General features: G+C 50.1%; 1 protein-coding gene and 1 long non-coding RNA gene across 13 annotated transcripts in view; both read right to left on the bottom strand.

The window, feature by feature from the left end:
* LOC142418522 (uncharacterized) overlaps window positions 1-19,452 on the bottom strand; it is a 57,726-nt gene that overhangs the window by 34,575 nt on the left and 3,699 nt on the right. Inside the window, exon 3 of one of the 12 annotated variants that reach the window (XM_075520482.1) lies at window positions 15,119-15,236. The exons of the other annotated variants lie outside the window; for them this stretch is intronic. The gene's annotated coding sequence lies outside the window, so the exon portion shown is untranslated. Of the gene's footprint in view, window positions 1-15,118; window positions 15,237-19,452 lie in introns of those variants that run through there. 12 annotated transcript variants of the gene reach the window in all.
* On the bottom strand, window positions 8,755-10,600 carry LOC142418524 (uncharacterized). The gene is made up of 3 exons (XR_012778322.1): window positions 10,548-10,600; window positions 9,587-9,788; window positions 8,755-9,310 (listed from the first exon to the last, which is right to left on the bottom strand). It is a non-coding gene; the product is annotated as an uncharacterized LOC142418524 (long non-coding RNA).

Genomic DNA, 19,452 nt, shown 5'->3' with positions numbered 1-19,452 from the left:
GCATCCCACAGAGAACACAGGCTGTTGCCCTCGGCCCCACTGGGGACAGCTGTGGTGGCTGGGACAGTAGAGGGGTGCCCCAGCTCCTGAGGGCAGCTTGCCAAAAGCTAAAGGGAGAGTCCTGGGCTGCACAGGAAGAGAAAAGGGGATGAGAACAAAGGGAGAGCTCTGGAGTGCAATGGTGGGGTGGGAGGAAGCCATCAGCAGGTGACAAGGAAAACATAGGACTCTGGGAGCACAGAAAGGTGAAGGGGGGGGCCTGAGCCCCACAGAAAGGAAAACAGTTGACCCGAGAGCACACCAAAAAAGCACTGGCAAAACTCTGGGATGGGAGGAAAGCTAAACAGGAAGCATTGTGGCATACTGTGTGACAAACACAGGGCCTTGGGACACACAGAAGGACTTGGGGGGAACCTAAAATATGAATTCAGGATTTCAGAGGGCTCCAGGGCACAGCCAAATAGAAACTGGTGCGCACCGAAAGGGCTGTGCAGCATGCCATGGGGTTCAGTGTGGCTGATGGGAAGCGGCCTGCAGCCACCACCAGACCCTATGGAAACTCCCTCTCTCAGCACCGTTTGTGCTGGACCCAGCCTTCACCCATATCTCAGGTACTGTAGGTGGTTGCCCCTCAGTGACCTCATTGGGAATGAAGAGCTCACAACCCGTACTCCTTCAGATCCTCCTCTCTATCCCCTCTGTCCACGCTTGCCACAGACTAAAGAGCCCAGACCAGCCCTTGCCACGCTCCGGCCTCACTCGCCCCTCACCTGCCCAACACACAGGGCTCTCCCCCCACTAACTGGCACCGACTCAGCCTAGGGACCCTGCGCCCAAAGCCTGCTTCCAGGCAGGCTGGCGTGCCTGCCTCCCCGCAGCTCCAGCGTGCCTGCAGCTGCAAGAGCAAGGGCGCATGCACAGGCCCAGAATGAGGAGCAATCTTGGGTTCCCTAATTGTATTTTACTACTGTTTGTGCGCTATTCCCACCCAGACCTTCATATGTGCATATCTACCCCAAAAATCTCATAGCCCTTAGCACCTTCAGTCACTCACAGCACTTAGGTGGTTCTCCTCTCTCAAAACTTACTTGCTCTTCCCTTTCTTCTTGTCACACCTCCTCGGCCCCTTCTATACATTCTTCCTTAAAACAACATGACTGAAATCAACAAAATGGGTCAAGCAGCTGTCACACAGAGGCACTATGCCAGGTAAGGCACCCCAGTGACCCAGCCAGAGAAACAGATTCCCTGCCCTGGCTCCTCCCAGAGCTGTCCCTGCAGAGCCATCAGCCCCATGCTACGGGGTGACACTCGTCACAAGGAGTAGACGGGATTGGCTTTCTGGATCACCATAGAGACTGAGAAGGGTTGCTGGCTAAGGATATGGGACGCACGTGGGGACCGCACAGGATGTACTATGGTATGTTTACTGGAGGAACCAAAGGTGGGGAAGGGGAGGTATCAGAGGAGTTTGAGGAGGAACAAGCATCGGAAAAGACAGGGACAAGGGGATAAAAAGGGCTGGTGGCATGCAAATCGGTTGCTGGTCAGTAGGATTGTCTGGCCATGCCCTGTGCCTGATCAGCAGAGTCTCCTGTCTTCTCATTAACTCCATCTCTAGGTATTTTTGTGAGTGAAAGGTTCTCTGGTTTTGTGTGCGTGTGTGTGTGAGGGCTGAGGCCAAGCGGCCGAGGTGCAGAGCTGAGTTGTGGGACCTAGGCCGAGCTGCGGCCTCATCCCTGGAGCTCGGCAGGCATCCTAGATGGCATAGAAAAGAACAAGAGCACTCTTTTTTGGGAACTTAAGAGATCTTAGGAGAGGTGCGATTGCAACAAAGTGAGTCCAAAGGGGCCTCACGGAGCTAAAAGTGTGCTGCTCGGAAGGCATCGTGACAGTAGCAGAGGGGTTCTGAAAGGGACAGACAAAAGAAGGCTCGAGGACACAATGAAAAAGTCCAGAGGGGATTTGAACAGACTACAGATGTCCTCAGGGGACCAGGGACTGAACAGAGGTGTCCTAGCTAGCACAGAGGACAACATGAGTGTTCTGGAGATGAAAGATGACATCGGGAATGGTTCTCGGGAGCAAGAAGGGTGCAAATTGCGCTACAGAGCCATAGAGGGCCGTGGGGCACGAGGATGGCCTCAGGAGGCACGGTGACGGCAGAAGAAGGGTGCCAAGAGCGAGAGACAGAAGGCAGCTCTGGCACGCAATGCAAAACTCAAGAGGGTGTCCCAGCGATGTCCTCCGGGGATGAGCAACCGAATGGAGACATCCTAGATGGCAGTGAATAAGGTAAGGGAGCTATGGGGCACAACAAAAGCCTGAGGAGGGGTTCTGTCCAAATAAGGGAGACACACAAAGAAGGCTGCAGAGCTTGAAGGGTGCCGTGGGGCACGAGGACAGTCTCGGGAGGCGTCGTGACAGGAATGAGGGGGCTCCAGGGGGCAGGGGAAACGTGGACAAAGAGACAAACAAAGGATTGGTGACACAATGAGGCACTCAGGAGGGGATCTGAACAGAGTAGAGATGTCCTCAGGGAACCGGGGACCAAACAGAGGCATCCGACATGGCGGAGGGAAGGTAAGAGTGCTCTGAGGGAAAATGAAAGCCTGAGGAAGAGCTGTCTCTGAATAAGAAAGATACAAAGCCTGCTGCAGAACTAGAGGATGGCCACAGAACACAAGGGCACTCACAGGAAGCGTTGTGACAGAAACAGAGGGGTGCCGAGATGCCCAGAGAGACGGAAGGTGGCTTGAGGGCACAAAGGTACTGAGGAGGGGATTTGAACTGAGTGCAGAGGTCATGAGGGAGACGCTGACCCACTGGAGGCAAGCGAGATGGAGGAGAGGACAAAAAGACTGCTCTGAGGAAGAGGGAGGAGATGTTCTTACAAAGCGAGAGGAGTACAAATTACAGTTCAGAAATAACAGCATGCTGAGGAGACCCTCTACAGCCTCAGGATGAATGGAAAGAAGAGACAAAAATAAAAGACAGAAAGAAAATTTAAGCAGCAACAGGGTATGTGACAAGACAGACAGAATTTAAAAAACAGGGACAGACAGCTTGATAAAAGTCAACATAGAAAGAAAATTGAAAAAGCAAAAGGGTCCCAGGCAGAGGAGAAAACATTTAAAAATAGGGATAGCAAACTAGATAAAAGTAGGCATAGAAAAAATTTGAAAAACAAAGGCCTTAAAGGAAGAAAACAATAAAATATTGGAACAGCAAACTAAATAACCAAAGACACAGAAACAACATTTAAAAAGTGACAGGGCGTCATGGTTTAGCCCCAGCCAGCAGCTAAGCAGCACGCAGCCGCTCGCTCACTTCCCCCCGGTGGGATGGGGGAGAGAATCGGAAGAGCACAAGAAAACTCGTGGGTTGAGATAAAGACAGTTTAATAATTGGAACAAAATAATAGTAATAATGAATTGTAATGAGGAGGAAAACAACGGGGGGGGGGGGGGGGGGGGGGACACACAAAACCCAAGGGAGGGAAAATAAAAAAGATACAACCGCTCACCACCCACCGACCGATGCCCAGCCAGTCCCCCAGCAGCGACCCCTACCCCCCAGCCAACTCCCCCCAGTTTCTATACTGGGCATGACATCATATGGTATGGAATAGCCCCTTGGTCAGTTTGGATCAACTATCCTGGCTGTGCCCCCTCCCATTTCTTGTGCACCTGCCAGAACATGGGAAGCTGAAAAAGTCCTTGACCAGAGTAAACAACGCTTAGCAACAGCCAAAACATCAGCGTGTTATCAATATTATTCTCACCCTAAAATCCAAAACACAGCACTATACCAGCTGCTAGGAAGAAAATTAACTCTATCCCAGTCAAAACCAGGACACAGGCTATGGCACAGACTAGTATTGAAGAGAAAATACAGACAGCGAACTGGATACAAGTAGATATAGCAAAAAAGTCAAAAGCAATGTGACACAGGAAAGTCTGGAAATAATAAAAAAAAAAATAGGGTTAGACATCTGGGTAAAAGTAGACAGGAAAAAATTTTAAAAGTCACAATATACAGCACAGATAAGAAAAAATAAACAAGAGAGACAGAAAAAAATACATAGACGTGAACACAGAAACAAAAATTCAAAAGCTTTTTCAATTCAAAAGACATCAAGAGAGAAAAAAATAACAAAAAACCTAAGTAGACGGAGACATAGAAAGAAATTTTTAAACGCGACTGGATACAGGACAGACTACAACGACTTAAAAAATGAGGACAGCAAACTGGATAAAGATAGACAAGGAAAGACAATTTAAAAGCAACGAGCTACAGGACAGACAGGAAACAATTAAACAGGGAGAGACATCTTGACAAAAGTAGACACAGAATGAAAATTTTAAAAGCAACAGGACACAGGAAAAAATAACAAAAGAGAGACAGAAAACAAGATAAGAGTACACCTAGAAACAAACTTTCAAAAAGAAAATCATTATGAGAGTAAAAAAATGAAAAATAGGGACAGTTTACTAGAAAAAATAAGACAGGGTGCAGAGCAGAGGGAGTAACTGAAAAGAGAGGTCACTGCGTAGAGGGAGACCTAGAAATGCCATTTATCCCAGCAATGCGGAAGAAGGCAGTGTGGGAAGAGTGAAATAATAGCAGGTGGGGAGCTGGAAAGGGAGAGGCATAGAAAGGAAATGGAGAAGGTGACGGTGTGGAGGGCAGTGCTAGCAGAAGGGCAAAAAGCTTTGGGGAGCCAAACAGCCTGAAAGGGAGACAGAGGCAGGTACAGGTCTGGAGAAGCATGGCAGAGAGAGGCCTGGACGCACGCGAGGGATGCGCGACTCACCACAGCTCCTGGCACCGCCGGGAGACCTTCGGCGCCCCGAGGCTTCTCTCTCGGCCCCTGCCCCTTCCTCCGCCACAGTGCCAGCTGCCTCGCCCGCCCAGGTGCCTCGATGCTCCTCTCCCAAGAGGCTTCCCAGAGACACGGTGGCTCACGCGTGCGGCCGATGGGGGCACCGAGCTCCCGGCACCACGTGCCGGTGGTGCGCTCTGTCGGGGACGGCTGGGAGGGATCCTTCCCAGCTGTGGGGACTGGCTGTTCCTTGCTGGAGGCAGCTGCCTGGGCAAGCCCCTTCATTTCACTCCTCAGCCAGCTCCCACAGGCAGGCATGCCTAGGCAGCCCCCTCCCCACATAGAGCCCCTTGACACAACAGGGCCAGCCCCATCCTCAGCCCTTTTTAAACCCTGGGCCCAGCCCCATCCTCACCTCATGGGTCCCACCTGTGCTGCCCCGGGCCACAGCTGGAGTCCATGGGGAACAGGGGGCCAATTACCCCAACCCTCACAAGCCAGACGCAGCCAGCAACCTGGCACAGGCATGGGCACACACCACCACCAAGCTGGTGCTGCCGTGGGCAGATGCTGCCGCGAAGCTGGCACCAGCCTGGCAGACTTTATTTTACAGCCCAAAGCCGAGGTTGGCCTCTAAACAAGAAAACATGTGAAACCAGCCTTACAGGATGCCAGTCCAGTGGCGTCCATGATAGCTCTCACAGCCTCCCATGTAATAGACAGCTCCCCTGTCCGGGACCACGTTTTGCATGTCCCAGGCCCTCCCCGCACCCATGTTGAAAAACAAACAGAACAATTAAGGACTCTGCTTCATCACCTCAGCCTCCAAAAGAAGCTTCCTTCCTCTGCTAATGGTCAACACAGATATCCCCATGCTGTTCCTTGAATGCAGGCTGGCCTTGGGTGCCTGTACTGCCAAAGGAAGAGAAAAAGATCATGCTCTTGTCACGTGCTCCATCATCCTCTTGTTCTTCAAGAAAACAGAAGAAAGCTACCATCCCCATTGCTACATATGAGAAATTTGTGCAGGGGATGGCTGAGCCCATCCCCAGAAATGGAAAACTCTGCTATGACCCTGCTTTGCCTTTTGGCGACAGTGCCCGCCATCGGTGTGCCCCAAACAGGCGAGGTCCCGTTCAGGCTGGCATCCAGCACAAACAGGCGAGGTCCCCTGTGGGCTGAACAGAGTCAACTGAACAGAGTCTTCAGAAGAACTTAGCCGTGCATTCAGTTTACAAGTAAATCCCACCCAAGCAATGGTAGGGGGCATTCTGGCATATAAAGGAATTCAGGAGTTAATTTAGTATTTCCAATGGAACATTCCCTAGGTTGTAAAAACAGCCTTAAAGTCTTTTTCCCTCTTGCACCAACAACGCTTATTTTAGTTCTACTTAAGGGTCCCCTACAACTACTTACTACAGCATGTGTGGCTCCACTATCAATTAAAAATAAAAAATCTCTTCTTTCATTCCCCAGCTTGACTGGAACCAGAGGATCGTCTGGGGAAATTTTAATAGATTCCTCCGGCCCCCTTCAGTCCAACCCAATCTCCGTCATGACTCCAACGGCTTCTTCTGTCTCTCTTTCCCGATTACTCAGACGGCATGGACAATTTTTTTCCAACAGCCCTCTTGCTTACAATTTGCACGCCGATTCATTCCCAGGGGAATGCCATAATGATTTTTACTATTATTTCTACAGCCCCTCCCTCACCCACAAAATTCACCTCGTGTATTTTCTCTCCCTCTTTCTTGTTTTTCCGTCAAGGCGGCCAACAAAGAAGCTTGCAGCGTTACTCGTCCCCGCTTCTCCTTCTCTTCTATTTCCTCCCGATTATTACGTACCTTATATGCCATTGAGAAGAACCGTGAGACTCTTATGCTGTCCTCGCCCTCTACCTTTTGTCATCTCTTTCTTATATCTGCTGCTGCTTGACCAATAAACAGCGTGTTAAATAACTGTAAATTGCTATCATCTTCCGGATCCGGATCTGTCCATTTTCGAGCTACTTCACACAATCTCTCATAGAAGGCTGACGGGGTTTCCTTATGCCCCTGCCTTACTTCAGATAGTTTAGATAAATTCTTGGGCTTTTGCACTCCGTGTTGAATCCCATACAAAATTAACTTCTGATATTCCTTTACCCCCTCTAATCCCTCACACTTGTGTTTAGATCCCACTCCGGATCCTCTTTCGGGAGGTACATATCGGTATTAGGCACCCCCCACCCCCCCCGCCTTGTTGGATCAGTCCCTCTCTAGCCTTCTCTAAAATTGTTCTCCTCTCCTCAGTGGTAAACAAATATTCTAGGAGAGCCTGTACATCTCCCCAGTTAGGATTAGGAGTCATGGTTAACAGTACTATACGTTCCTTCTGGATTGTTTCGATAGGATCCGACTGCCTGTTTGCAGTTTAAGAAATCAGAAGCAGTAAAAGGCACGTGTACGGATACCGCTGCTCCTTCAGGCCCTACAGCCTGTCTGAGGGGAGCTCAAACTATCGGTTTCTGTCCCCTTGTTCTTTTAGAGATAGCACTCACAACTCCATTACCACTTGAGCTACCAGATTTGGGCTGTTTGGGGGGAGCTACCAACAGCTGAATATCCTCTTCTGAATTTTCCCATTCAATACAACGAGGTTTTCCCTTTTTCTCTTTTAACACATATATTCCAATCTGATGCTTAGAATCCACTAAACCATCTTTCTTCCTAATATCCCAATCGCATCTTAAAGAAAAAAAACGTATCCACATAAGGCATTTCATCCCATTTTTCAGTTCCCCGACAACACAACATTAATTCTGATATAGTGTTATATTTCAAGGATCCATTCTCAGGCCATTTCTCACCATCTTCCCATGGATATTGTGGCCACCATTGATTACAATATCGTTTTAGCTGATTTTTAGTCATGGCATCTCCCCCAAATTTATTGCAATGCTTCAGGATGCATCCTAGAGGAGAGCAAAGGGGTGCCTCCTGGGAAGCAGCAGCACCCATATCGGTACCGAAAAACCCAGTATTTCTACAGAAACCAGAACGAGGGACGTCTCCCTTCGTTACTCAGAACAGGACAGCGTGTAGAAACAAACAGAACTATGCTACTGCCACCTGTCTTTCCTGGTGCGTCTTATGCAGAGCCCAGAACAGAACAGAGGCTGCCTGCTTCCCGAGACATCTTGCCCCTACCCCCCTTTTCTCCTATCCCCAAAAAATACCTCTTTTCAGGAACATTGCACCGTTTTGTCACTTACCGCCCGACCGCAGGAGAGGAGCCGAAGGAGTGCCCGATCGACAGGTCGGTGCGCGCTGGAGTCCGCTCAGGCCTCTTCTCCCTGTCAGATGCGGCAAGACGAACCGGGCGTGGCTGTCAGCACGGTCCCATCTGGGTGTCAAAACTGTTATCGCACAAGCGTGAGGTCGTTTACCCGGTGTGCGGGACACCAATATACACACAGGGCAGAGGAATTTTTATTTCATGTCTGCGCAGAGATGGGTGCTAGGTGGTAGCTCCACAAAGCTAGCACAAAGTTCGCTCATACAAGTACAGTATTTATACAGTCTAGCTATGCATATGCATAAGTAATTACACAAAGCAGATTTCTATTGGTCTACATTTCTCTTATTTCAACTTAAAGCTACAGCGCTACTTTAACATGCTGCGCAAGCTCAGAGGTGAGGGCTCTCTGCTTGGACCGGGGTCTCCAGCTCGAGGTGTGTGACTTTTAGTATTATAAGGAGGATAGTTTGCGTGAGGGTGCTTCTTATCACACTCCTACTAGTTGTTTCGGATGGTTCCCAAAACATTTTAATTAGCTTACCTATTTCTTCAGGATGTGCTTCTCTCCCAAGGACAGTAATTCTTGTTTAGACGTTCCACTTTCCAGCCTCAATCCTCCTTATCAGTTTTACGTAAGCCCTGGCCTTCCACCAGCTCCTGGTGGACGACACCGTCAGACTACAACACGACCGTTCTTTTATGCCAGTCAGTGGGTTCAGAATTAGGAACAGAAAGAACAGGACAAGCTAAACACCCACACAAGCCTCATACCCCTAAGAAATGATTAAAAACCCCCAAACGACCCCCATTTTAAATTGCATTGGCTTAGGGACTGCCTCCTTCAAGCGCCAGAGTGGACCGGTGGAATCAGTCACACAATTCAGCTGCCTACCAGGAGACAGCCCTTGTCCTCGCAAGGCAAATTCTTCAAAACATCGTGCTATTTTCCGATTTTATCAACTACAGCGGGCTTGCCCTACCAGCACGAGTTGAGGACATTTTCCCGTGGGTTCATTTGACACTACATTAAGTTTTGAGCAGGTACAAGCAACCAAGCGCGAGACAGAAAGTAAGCTAAGATACCAGCTGCCGTACAAAATTTGTTCAAGATTGTGCCTGCGGGAATGGCACAAAGCCCACGATGACTGAACAAGTATGTCGGAGGCCCTACGGCAAACAGTGCCGATGTTTCGTGAAGCTCTTTTCCTGTCAAGAAAAGGACCTTTTACGCAGCATCTCTACTGGAATTCAGGCTGCTTCCTACACATTCTGGCAAGTTAGCTTTCACAGAAACCCTGAGAACTTCAACCACCAAGCAACATTTGTAATTCTTGCTCTCTACCTACGGGGAATTTCAGCGAATCAGAACACCACTTAAAGCAAAATTCTGGGTCTGTTTCACGCAAATCAAATAGCTAAGCCATGGACAGGGGTCTGTAGAAAGACAATGACTTTAAAAGATAAAGATAGTAGAGTACTCACTTTTCTGAAGTTTCTTCCAGTCGTTCCATCGATTTAGCAGCCCAACCCAGCCGTCAAAATTCTGGTGCAACAGAGAGAGCAGTCGCACGTCCACGCCATTCTCCCCTAGCCACACAGCCTTCCGCTTTGCCCATTCCTGCCAACAGCCAGAGCATCGGCGCCGTAGCACCTTGGGAATAACGCACCTCCCACAGCTACACACCTTTACAAAAGAACCGAGCAGGGTGTAAACACACATTGCAATGGTTGCGGTAAGGGCCCAGACAGGGATGCCTATGTTATCACTCTGAGATTCAACAACCACTAAAAATGTCATTTTGCTCCAGTATTACAGGAGTGCCTTGACTAGCATCAAAAAAAAAATTTTGTTGGAAATTCATTGTTTGAAGCATGACTTCCAAATGCAAATTGTAAGTAATTCTCGTGAGTCTTTAACTGAGCGGAATTCAGGCTCTGACTAAAATAATGGCAGAATAGAGGGCTAGAAGCCCAAAACTAACTCACCATCCTGGCAACTATTGGAGACTTTTGGTGACTGCGGGGGAACAGAGGTTGGGAAGCTTTGCCAGTCTGGCTATAGAAAGCTAAGGCCCTGCAAACACGGTACGTTTAACAAAAAAAGAAGGGGGGGGGGGGGGGTGTTGTTTTGTAGTTCCTCTGCTTTCTACACAGAACCAAAGCAGTTTTAGTGCACTAATGAATGTTCACACTTCCACACGGTACTCTTACAAACATCAGTCACTGCTAATAAGCAACGGATGTAGTGGGTACAGAGAAACCTCCTGTACGGCAAATGCTTTAAGCTTTTCTACGTTCAAGACTTTACTTCCCAGGTCCCTGCAAAGACCCTTACTCTCTGCCCTGCCCCACCCACCCACTTGTATTTGGAACGATTGCTGAAAAACACAAATACTCCACAGCAAATAAGCAACTGACATCCAGACCCAGAGCTTTCCCTTACAGGACAATGCCAAAGCCAAGCCCAGAATTTTTACTTGCTGATGACTGCCAGCATGTGAGAGCAGAGCGGATGCGAGGACTTCCCTCCAGGATTACAGCTCCACTTGTGCGCGCACATGCATGCGCGGTGCCGAGCTGCAGTTCCAGCTTCCGACCCGCCCAACGACCAAATGTTGGTACCTCAGGTGGGGAGCCGCGCATGCGCGGTGGCACATCTTCAAGTGCTCGCTGCTGCCGCTCAGTGGATCAAAGTCGGTACTGCAGCTGGAGAGCCGCGCACGCGCCGTGGTGCACTTTCAAGTGCTCTCCGCTGCCGCCCTGTGGATAAAATCCGGTACTGCAGCAGGGGAGCTGCGCATGCGCAGTGGTGCACTTTCGTGTGCTCGCTGCTGCCGCCCGCTGGTCAGAAGTCGGTACTGCAGACGGGAGCTACGCATGCGTGATGGCGCTTCATTGTGCTCTCCGCTGCCGCCCTGTGGACAAAAGTCGGTACTGCAGCAAGGGAGCCGCGCATGCGCGGTGGTGCTCTTTCATGTGCTCGCTGCTGCCGCCCACTGGTCAGATATCGGTACTGCAGCTGGGGAGCTGCACATGAGCGATGGCGCTTTTTTGTGCTCGCCACTGCCGCCCTGCAGACAAATGTCGGTACTGCAGATGTGGAGTCGCGCTTGCGCAGTGGCGCATTTTAAAGTGCTCGCTACTGTCACTCATTGCAACAGGGTCGGTACTGCAGATGGGGATCCGCACATGTGCGGTGGGTCTTTTTGTGCTCGCTGCTTCTGCCCTGTGGACAAAGGTCGGTACTGCAGCTGGGGAGCCACGCATGCGCAATGGTGCCTTTGCCCGACCTCGCTGCTGCCGCCCTGTGAACACAGGTCGGTACTGCAGATGGGGAGCCGCGCTTGCACGCTGAAGCATTTGTTTTGTGCTCGCTGCTGCTGCCCAGTGACCAAAAGCTGGTACTGCAGCCTGGGAGCCGGGCATGCGCACTGGCGCTTTTTTTTGTGCTCACTCCTGCCGCCCCGTGGACAGAGGTCGGTACTGCTTTTGCAGCTCCGCGCATGCGCGGTGGTGCATTTTCCCGAGCTCGCTGCTGCCACTGTGTGGACAAAAGTCGGTACTGGAACCCCGGAGCCGCGCACGCGCCGTCGTGCACTTTCAAGTGCTCTCCGCTGCCACCCTGTGGAGAAAATCCGGTACTGCAGCAGGGGAGCCGCGCATGCACAGTGGTGCACTTTCATGTGCTCGCTGCTTCCACCCGCTGGTCAGAAGTCGGTACTGCAGGCGGGAGTTGCGCATGCGTGGTGGCACTTTATTGTGCTCTCCGCTGCCGCCCTGTGGACAGCAGCGGTACTGCAGGAAGCGAGCCGCGCATGCGCGGTGGTGCACTTTCATGTGCTCGCTGCCGCCGCCCGCTGGTCAGATATCGGTACTGCAGCTGGGAGCTGCGCATGAGCGATGGCGCTTTTTTGTGCTCGCCGCTGCCGCCCTGCGGACAAATGTCGGTAGTGCAGATGTGGAGCCGCGCATGCGTGGTGGCGCATTTTCCCGACCTCGCTGCTGTCGCTCATTGCAACAGGGTCGGTACTGCAGATGGGGATCCGCGCATGCGCGGTGATGCATTTGTTTTGTGCTCGCTGCTGTCACCCGGTGACCAAAACTCGGTACTGCAGCTGTGTAGCTGCACATGCGCGGTGGCGCATTTACGGGTGGTCGGTGCTGCCGCCCTGTGGACAAAAGTCGGTACTGCAGCTGGGGAGCCGCGCAAGCGCGGTGGCACGCTCTTTTTTGTGTGTGTGTGTGCGTGTGTGTGTGCACTCGCTGCTGCCACCCGGTGACCACACGTCGGTACTGCAGCTGGGGAGAGCTCTGTCGGTCTTGTTGCCATTTAAAATTTCTTCACATACATCATCTTCCTATGCATTTTAAACTCCTTTTTTTTAATTCCCACATATTAGTTATTTTTCTATTTTATCACCTTGTATATTTCTATTTAGATTTTTTCATATTGTAAAATCCTTTATATAATAGACAGAGGGGTTTCTTTTAAAATCTTTTTACATATATATATATATATAGATAACATTTTTCAATATTTATATAAAACAGAGATTTTTCTCTACTTCAATCCCTACACCCATATTTAGTTTTTAATTATTTAATCCCTCCCCCACGAATTCTCAGGCATTTTGGGGCTGTCACCCCCCTTTCAGGGGCAGGGGGTGGGTGACATGTCCCGTGACCCCCCCCATCCCCTCACTCAACCTGCTCCTCTGCCACATCATCATCGTCCCCCCCAGTGACACTGGGGTGCCCCAAATGACATCATCACTCCCCAGCCTCCCCCCTTCTTAGGCACCCCCAAAAGACAAACAAAACAAGGGAAACTGCCCCAACTGCCAGCTCCTTACTTTAATCAGGCCCTTTACATATGTACATGCCCCACCAAAAAAGGGGAGCTCCGCTAGAAAAATAAAGGGGGGGCAGCCCCCCCCAGCCCCTGTCCCGCAGCCTGGCAGCTGCCCCACGGCATAGGGGAGTGTGCCCGACGACGGTGCCACATCTCTTGCTTGGCCTCTTACAGATGCTTACAGCAAGACCGCTGAAAAACAAAAACCCCAAATTCCATTTCAGCACATGAAAAAAACAGCACAGCAGAAAGTACAGGGATTCAGTCAGAATAAGGGATAGGAGAGGAGTTGAGCTAAAGAAGGATTCTAGGGAAACAGCTCCGCTTGAGATACAGCGCATGCGTTAACAGCTACAGTGACTGCAACGCTTCAAATCACTATTAAGACCAAGGGATAGGATTTTCAACACCTTCTTCACCTAAAAGTGAACGCTCTTGCTGCTCTTGGAAAATGTCTCATCCCTTCCTTCCAGCACTGCTGCAGGGAGACAACCCTGTGAGGCTGCAGGACAAGGTCGGACCGTCATCAGAACCTACGCTTACGGATCCACCACAACGGCTGCAGCCCTCGCGCTGCTGCTGCACGTCTCGCTTGCTCGGTCCAGAAAGCTGAAAGGGAAGTGTAAAACTTTAGAGAGTAACATGGAAAATAAAGAACAAATCTCAGTAATTCACTCTACACTAAAAAGGTGGGCGTATGTTTATACACATCCAACAACAATACTTACACGATAAAAGCATTTGAGTTTCCTTTTGCATTCATTTAACTTGCACAGCTGGGATACCATTAAATCATCTATCTCCAAAATGAACGGTTATAATGGGACTGGGGGGGGGGTGGGGGGGTGGTATGTAACTAGGAGGGACATCTGCCCAGCCGTACTGCCCAAGAGAGACGCTACTGAAGCGCCGGGGAAATGCGCCATGGAAAGAGAGGCAGAAATAAAGTACTGCAGAGCACTCCGTCAAAATATTGGGGAAAACCCCATAACATTCAGTTGCCTCTCTCTTGAAACATGGAGAACAAATACCCAACTGCTGAAATACACCTTGTAAGTTGTATGCCACAGCTATTGGGCAGTTACAGTTTAAACAGTGCCAGTCACTTTGTAAATGACACAATTTTAGCTTCTGTTTAAAGTTTCAGTTATGATAGAAAAGTCAGTGAGATAAGAGATCCCCCAGATGGTTTCATTGGGCGGGAGGGGACAGACGGACACGCAGATATCAAATCCCCAGTACTGCAATACATCAGGCTACCAAAAGGGACTGGCAGATTTGCTAATGCTTTTGGCTGTACTGAAGCATGCAGAGGAATGCCTTTTTATCATATCTCGGCTGTTACAACTGAGAGCCAAAGACCAGCGATGCCATCAACTTTTGGAAGACGTGCTGCGCTTCGGTCCTTGGAAGGAAATTGAACTTTTTTTTTTTTTTTTTAAGAAGAGAGTGACAAGTCTTGTTGCTGATGACTTCTACTGGCACGTACAGACGCTCCGATGGGAAGTTCATCAAATGCAACTTCTTTGAATGAGAAGGATTTCCAATCGGGAAAATCGCTTTCCAACTGAAGCCAAAAATTACACACTGTAGCTTCAGGAAAAAGGACCCTATTGAAGCAGTAACTCACCAAAACCACATCAGGACTCACTGGCGGTACTTACAAGGCTGCTAATGCTTCTTGGGAAAGCCTGGAAAACACGCAGAAGCGACGCCCATTTGTCCCGTTTTGTCCATGTCTCTTCTTTGACCTTGACAACTTTTAGTACAGATGCTAGGATCGCAGCAAGGTTTTTCAAGTACTGCTAGAAGATATTTCAAAAACTTACTGACTGAAAAAGCAAAAAGCTTTTACCATGAAAACAAAGGCTCTTTCTTCTGAACAGCTGAACTCTTCCCAACAGTTTCTTTCCTCTTGTAGTACAAAATTATTTTCACAGTATCATTTAATAGTAACTGCACAGAAACAGAAGATTACGCTTTCAGGAAGAGAAAAGAAACGAAGGGAAGCCAGCTTTGCATAGGCATGCTCCAGAACACGCCTTATTCTATTTGTAGTATTTGTGTTGAAATACTTCATAGAAAAACTATAGAAGGAGAGTTGGCACATTCTTCATGTTACCTTCAAAGTCCACGCTACGAGTACCTTAGGAAAAACGCAGGCACACATCGTAGGCATACCGTGTACTTGCAGACCACTACGGAGCTTTTCCATCCGTCTTGTACTTTCCTGGCAGAAGAAAGGGCGAACACGGCAAAATGGTGGCAGCTGACATTCTGCTGAGAGAGGAAAAAAAGCCCTTAGCATAAAGCCGGGTAGGAATCTAAAACTTCCTTTTTTTGTGAAGGTTGGTGAAGACTACAACTGAGTGGAGGAAAAAGTGTTTTGCTTCATCTTTGCTACAGTTGATGATACAGGCCGCTAGAGCTTTTGCACTTTTTAGACACCCGTGACTTTTTTTGACTCATGGGCAGCTTTGGTTTCACTAGAACCCCTTTCATAGATACACGCAGGTGACACACACACATACCTACGTACATTTTCCAAAGCCTACGTACAGTCGAGATTTCCTAACCCCAGACATCCCAAGTTGAGCATTTTTGTGAAAGAGCACAGCAACCCATCTGTCCTTGTGAACTGCCTCCTTGCAAAAAAGGAATGATTTTTTGCCGGCCGTTTCTCCAAACGGTCAAGTCCTTCTCAAACTGCAGTTGTGCCACCAAACCTGCCTAGGGTCCCTCCCAGCTTTTGACTGTCCTGACATTTCACAGCCACGTGCTCTAGTCCGTCTTCCAACAGCAAAAAGACGGCACGCCCTCAGACCCAGAGCACAACCCTCTGGATGGCCACACGCCCCTTGCCGTTTCGATGAGGAGGCACTGAGCATCCCTGCGAGCACAGCTGCATGCGCAACATCAGTTTCACCTACGCTGATTTCAGTGGATGTAGTTTCTGAAGCTTTACACTGAAAACCGTATCTTGACACTTGCCACAGTAGAAGGGATCCGTAACTAGAACCCCACAAAAACCTAGAAACACCACTTGCAATCCCACAGCAGCGACAGCTTCAGAACTATTTAGACCAGGAACAAGGGAGAAAAATAAAACCGCTTCATCGTGCGCACGGGAAAGCAGCGGAGAAAAGGGTCAGCATTCACAGCCCTCACAGAAAACCGGCATTCTCCTTCCCTTCCTAAAGCCCTCTGTTGGGTCTAAATACCGCAGCGCTACTGTGGCAGTATCGAGAGCAGGGAACAACAGCCCTGCCGCTGGACATTTACATAGCAGCATGCATAAACAGAGGGACACGTTTTGCCACGCACAACCCTGAACTTCCTGAAAATTCATGTTTACCAAAAATAGCTTCTTGGAACATACTGCCCAACAACGTTTGGCAATAAAACTTCAACGTGTTTGACCCACACAAATTTTTTGCTCACCCTCTCTGCTTTCTGACCCCTTTGCAGTCCCCATGTGTGACGCTGCAGGGTGGGGGGAGCGGAGCCACCCCACAGCTCTGCACCCACAGGGCTCCACATGCAGTTTCGGGTAGCGCTTGGGCACTGCAGAGGGCCCGGCCCCACACCTCTGCGGGGCCGCACCAGCACAGGTAGGGCATCGCTTTATTATGGCTGTTTCCGGCTTTGTATCTCTGGCACCACCAGAACCGCTGGGCCTGCACCCCAAACCCCCAGGTGGAAGCTCCCCCCGCGGGGAGCCGGGCCCAGCCGCCTCCAGGAACCCCCGCCAGCCACAGCCACGGCCCTTCCCCGCCACTCCAGCCACCGGCACCCGCCCGGCGCTGCAGGAGCCCCCCGGGCCGCCGCTGCCCGATCCGCGCCGGCAGCAACAGAGGCTGCCCAGCCCCAACAAACAGCACCCGAGAGCCGGATGGGGCTGCCCCTACTCCCCCTGCTCTCACACAGGCTCGGCCCCAAAACCCCCCAACGAACCCCAGAACAGCGCTCGGCCCAGGGCTGCTTTTTCCCCCGCCAGCCCCAAGAGAACAGAGCCCGCACCCACCTGCAGGGGCTCTGCCCGGGGGGTCCCACATCCATAGCCCACCACGCCCACAGCCCCAGAACGTACCCAGCCCCTCACCTGCCCCACCCCTATTTAATACAGTGATGGGGAGCAGGACTGGAAAGAGAAAAATAAGACAAGGGAGAAGACTGAGGTGCCAAGAGAGAAAGAAAAGGTCAGAGAGGTAGAGAAATCAAGAACAACAGGGATGAGAAGCCCTGCAGAGAGACAGAGCAAGAAAATGCAGGGTCAGTGAGCTGGGATAGAGAGATGGGGAAAAAAAAGGAGAGGAAGAAGAAAGGAGGAACAATGATAGCGACAGGGCGCAGGACATACAGACAGAGAGAGAAAAAGGACAGGGAACAGGACAAAGGCATTGAGAAATAAAAAAAGGGTCAGATCTGTACAAAGAGACCAAGAAGGAAAAATAAAAAAAACAGCAATGGGCTAGAGGGCAGAGGAAGAGGAAGAGAAAAAAGGGCCACAGAGCAGGACAGAGAAGGAGAGTAAGGAAAAAAGGGAGAGCCAGCTGGACGGGGAGGTATAGAAAGAAACGACCGGACAGGCAGCGGGACAGAGAAATAAAGACAGAAAAAATGGGGACAGGAAGCAGGACAGAGGGACAGTGAGAGGAAACAAGGGGCAGGGAGCAGGACAGAGGTGGAGAAAGAAGCCTTAGGGCAGAAGGATAGAAGAGAAAAAAGAAAGACAGGAAGAAGGATGGAGGATGATAGAGAGGGGGAAAAAGAAGGACGAGGAGAGGGATTGCAGACTGTCAGAGAAAGACAGGGACGGGGAGCAAGACAAGGTGATACAGAGAGTAACAAGGGGCAGGGAGGCAGGACAAAGTGAAAGACAGGCAAAAATCAGAGACAGGCAGCAGGACAGAGATGGAGGGGGAAAAACCTAGGATGGGCAGCAGGACAGAGAGATGGAGAAGGAAAAAACAGCACTGGGCTGCAGGACAGGGATGGAATGAGAAAAAACAGTGACAGGGAGCAGGAGAGAGTGACAGAGAACAAAAAAAGCAAAGAGGGAACAGGGCAGAGAAATGGAGGGAAAGGCAAGGAGGACAGAGAAAACAAGAGAGAGGTGAGGGGTTAGGGAGCAGAACAGAGAGATGGAACAAGAAAGGAAAAAAAGGACGAGCAACAGAAAAAAATGAAAGAGAGACAAGGACAGCTGATGGTGTGCTTCCCCCGCCCCTCTAACCCTGCTCAGGTGATAACCACCAGTGGCCATCAGAATGGATGCATCTGGTCCTGATGGCTGCATCCGGCTCAAAGTGATTCAGGAGACAGATAACAACACAAAAGCCAAGGGCTAATGTGCAATGAGCCCACCTAACCACATCAAAGAAACTAACATCTGTGGTCGGTATGCAAATATGAGTATGAGTCAACCATCTTACCCCCCCCATAAACAGTGAGCAGCCCAGGGCCTGTGGGGCTCTCCTGCACAGCAGCAGGCTACATGCCAGGATCTCCCCTTGAGTAGGCACACCTAGGACACCAGGACTGGACCCAGCCGCACCTAGACTCCTCTCTGAGAAGGAGTTTAGAAAGCGAGGGGGTCCTTTCTGAACCTCATGACTCAACAGGAGGGTCTCCCTAACAGTTTTCTCTGACCCTGTCCTCTGTGCAGTAAATAATCAAGTGTACCTTGCCATCGAATCTTGTTAAACCACTGTTGCATTGAACTTTGTTAACTCCCTGTTCCATATCGATAAAGTATATTTTTGCTTCTCTCTTACAAGTGAAATGCACTCTCCCTCCATCCATGACAGGACAGGGAGCAGGACAAAGGGATGAAAGATGAAAAAAATAGTGATGTGCTGCAGGGCAGAGATGGAAGAATCAAAAAAATAGACACCGGGAGCATGACAGAATGAGAGAGAGAAAAAAGGGACAGAGAGCAGGACAGCACTGGAGGAAAAAAACAACTGTGATGGGCAGTGGGAGAAAGATATGGAGAAAGAAAAAATACTGAGAAAGAGAGAAAGGAAAGAAGGGACAGCCAGCTGGACAGGGAGATACAATTAGAAAGGATGGGAGAGGGAATGGGACAGAGAGCGAAAGACAGAAAAGACAGCGAGAGGAAGCAAGGCAGAGGGACAGCAAGAGGAAGAAAAGGGACAGGGATCTGGACAGAGACGGAGAAAAAAGCAGCAGGGAGAGTAGAAAAGAGACAGATAGAGCGACAGGGAGCAGGGCAGAGAAAGAACAATCAGGGCAGCAGCAGGATGGAGAAGGAGGAAAAAAAACTGGCATGGTCAAGAGGACAGAGAGGAACATGAATATGGGCAGGGAGCAGGACAAAGGGAGATAGCAAGAAATGATGGGACAGGAAGCAAGACAGACCGACAGACAAGAATAATGACAACGAGAGAGAGAGAGAGGGAGAGGGAGAAAGATTGTGAGAAGCACAGGGGGTTGGAGAAAGAAAGAGAGGTCTTAGGAGCCCCGCAGAGAG

This window comes from Mycteria americana, chromosome 18 (assembly GCF_035582795.1).
Source record: "Mycteria americana isolate JAX WOST 10 ecotype Jacksonville Zoo and Gardens chromosome 18, USCA_MyAme_1.0, whole genome shotgun sequence".
NCBI lineage: Eukaryota > Metazoa > Chordata > Aves > Ciconiiformes > Ciconiidae > Mycteria > Mycteria americana.
The sequence above is the reverse complement of the archived record's forward strand: the minus strand, read 5'-3'. Positions and strand labels throughout refer to the sequence as shown.